This window comes from Poecilia latipinna, unplaced genomic scaffold (genome assembly GCF_001443285.1).
Source record: "Poecilia latipinna isolate Pla-1442-1.1 unplaced genomic scaffold, P_latipinna-1.0 Scaffold465, whole genome shotgun sequence".
NCBI lineage: Eukaryota > Metazoa > Chordata > Actinopteri > Cyprinodontiformes > Poeciliidae > Poecilia > Poecilia latipinna.
This window is the reverse complement of record NW_015113081.1, coordinates 767,011-770,462: the sequence shown is the minus strand read 5'-3', so window position 1 is coordinate 770,462 and position 3,452 is coordinate 767,011.

Below are 3,452 nucleotides of genomic sequence, written 5' to 3'. Positions count from 1 at the left end.
TAATATGTGACGCCACTGAAAAACAGAGGATTAGTGAAATTCAATCTGAGACGACTATAAGCTTCGCACATGTGATTGTCACTCATGGTCCTAAATAAAAAACATGAAGAAAGTTGGTAATAGTTAATTTCTAAAAGCAATTTCAATTTTCATAGTAAAGATTTTAATTTACACTCTAAAATTCAGACAAGTAATAATTTTATGTAAGCAAAACATGAATAGTCAAAGGAAATATGTTTTCTTCCCACAATGCATTGTGAGATCTGATTCAGCGCTGTGAGATTACTCACTGCCTCTGTCTAGGACCCGTTGCTATGGTAATTAATTATCTGCACCTGTGCTGGCTCTCTCTGTCAGGCAGGATGCTGGTTTCTATACTTGTGAGACACCTAGCATCGGTCTCAGGGCCCTGACAAAAAACCATAAGCCCTAGGAAAATTTTGAAAACATTTTACTGGAGCAGGCATATGTATCTATGTCATGACCAACTTTGAGATCAATAGGCCTCTATTTGTGCCTGTGAGGGGGAGTTAAACAGAGTTTTGGAGTCAGACCTCCACTGTGCTGTGTGTGTGTTTCAGAGACAAAGGTTAGTGATTCTGTGAGACACTCAGCCTCGATTTTTCTTGTTTTTCTCAATTTATGTAGTCATTTTAACTCAGAATCCCACTAAAAGTAATAGGTCCCTTCTCGGGATCAAGCTGAACGTTTTGATACCACTTTTGTGGGGGTGCACGCAGCGGTTCGGGCCGCATTAACAGTGACGTAAGAAAAATAAATAAAGAGACCGCTTATTGGGTGTAGAACAATAGGTTCCTGCCATGCATTGCTAGGCAGGCCCCAACTAAGGTTCATTGCGCTGTGATGTAACATGAAAAAGTTCCAGAATATTGAATATGCTAACATACTGTGTGTTTCAATGACACAGCCAGACCGACTAAAACATATATATGTATATTTCTTACATTTTAAATCCAGAAGAAGGGTAAATATAGGATAAAGATGTCTAGGAAGATGTTTTCATTCCCCTTAAAACAGACATAACAAAGTCTATATCATAACAAAGAGTGAGGAAGAAAACAACGGTTCTGTGAGGAAAACACATCAAAAAGAAGAAGCTGGTCTGAAAATTCACCACATATTTTAGCATTGTGAGGTTTTAGATTTCACATATCTTTCACAAATATTTATTTGAAGAACTGGGATCTTTATGAGGTGTTAATGTTAGCATGTCGGTTTGATACTGAATGATTCATGAATGCAAATTTGTGCTTTATGGTTTTTGTTACCTCTTTAAAACTTTTTCTGTTATAATCACTTTCATGGGTCTGAAACTCATTGTGGTGGAAATCTACTTTTGCTTTGGAGGTTGGTGTGAGGACTAAAATATGAATTTGGTTTGTGAGGGTTTGAATTACACTATGCAAGTAAAATTAACTCAAAACAATCTCCTAATAAAGATAGGGATACAAACTCGTAAATGTTAGTACATTTGTGTGCGTGTGTGTGTGTGTGTGTGTGTGGTATTAACTCTCCATTGGTTATTGTTGTTCTGTATCTTAAAGGACAGAGGGTCAACAGTTACAAAAGCGTTTTTTTGCAATTTCAGGAATGATGATTCAGACAGTTATACTTCCACTACACACACCATACAATCAATTTATCATAGTAAAAATTCTAAAATCAGGTTTAGGTGACATAATCTGCCCTTCTTTTACGTATTCATGATGTTTTTGTATGTTCTGTCGTCTCTCACTCCAGACATGCAGTGCATTTCTTTCTATCATCACACACTCATAAACATGTTGGGGAAATTAGCAATCTAGTGTCTTGACGAACACAGCTTCACCCAGTCTTGTGAAGCCATGATTTCGATTCAAATACACTTTTACTTAAATTACTCCAGATATCTCATCAATAAAACTCATAGGTTTACGTTTCGTACGTCCTGTTGTGATTCAAAGCATCAGGTGTTTATGATGTGATTTTAATCCGACAATTAGTCATCTTTACGTTTAAGGATTGTGTTGAACAAAAGAAAAACAGCTGAGTAAAGTTGTGTGGGAGGGGTATTTCTCTGTGCGGATATCATTCCTGTAGTCATAACCACAACATATTTAGTCACAATTGGTGACGAATGAGTAGTGGGGCTAAAATAAGACGCTAAGACACGACTGATAGACGAGAGTTTCGTCACTTCATCAAAAATAGTCAATCGTGTGATCAGAGAGAAACAAGGATGTGACCGATTTTGTTGTAGACCACAGGAAATGCACAGCTACATGCAGCGTTTTCTGGTAACAGCAGAAGATTTATGTATCACAGCAGCATGAATGTCTATCAATTTATCGGGTTTCAGTTTCTTGTTTCAACACAGCGTGTTTACATGTGTTATTCAATCAGAACTGAGACGTTTTACACAATGAAGACGGTTCTGCCCCTCCCGGTGTCCACTGTTATGAAACAGTAACTGCAATGCAGTCTGGGACAAAAGGATTGAGGTGTTACAATGGGATATTCTTTCGTGACGCAGGACTTTATGATGTACTGATGGAAAACTGCAGTCCAATAGTGATAACTGGAGAGAACCATGCTAAACCTTAATTACTTTGTGCACAATGTACCCAATAAGCACACAATGCCTTACAGCATGCATTCGTATTACATCTTTTTCAGGTTGCAACAGTTGCACTACAATCAGAAGGGCTCAAATTGTGGTTTGGCTTATGGAAAACTTTAAAATGTGTAGACGGCAGGGCAGCTTTTGTTCACGGCATGACCCAGCTTGTCCAGATTGGCACTCCGACTCCATTAGTGACTTATCGGCAGAGCCAGGAGCCTCAGGGTAGACATTTGTGATCTTTGGATTCCTGGAATTGACCTACATGGAGCAGACAATTAAAAAAAACACCTGACAGGCTTCTGTGATGCATTCGTGGTGTGTTTCCAGGTTAGCATGTCAAGAGGGCAAAACATGTTACAAAACAACAGGGTGTTCGAGAAAGGGCAAACAGAGGTCAATGTAACTTAGCTACGAAGACGATGCCTTTGGTATAAATAATCTGTGATTTTAATTAGAAACATAATCAAATACAAACTAAAATCAAAGTAAAAAGTATTCAAATCATCAATTCAGTTTTACATCAATATTTAAATGAAATCTATACAGTACAAATTACTGGCTGTTTCACAATACTATTAAACTGACTTAATTATGGAATTACATTTACTTCAGCAATCAGTCTTGTCATGCCGCTGTCGTATGACGTCTTGTCCTAATTACAGATGTTTTTTTTCTGGATTTATCTTCCTCTGCTTTGATCCATTGATCCCTTTTGATCCATGCAATACTTCCTGTGTTTCTGTCCCAAGAAGACGGTTGCTTAACCTGTCTACTCCCCAAACCATCCACCCTATATAACAGCTGACTCCAGTGGGAATCACTACGAACC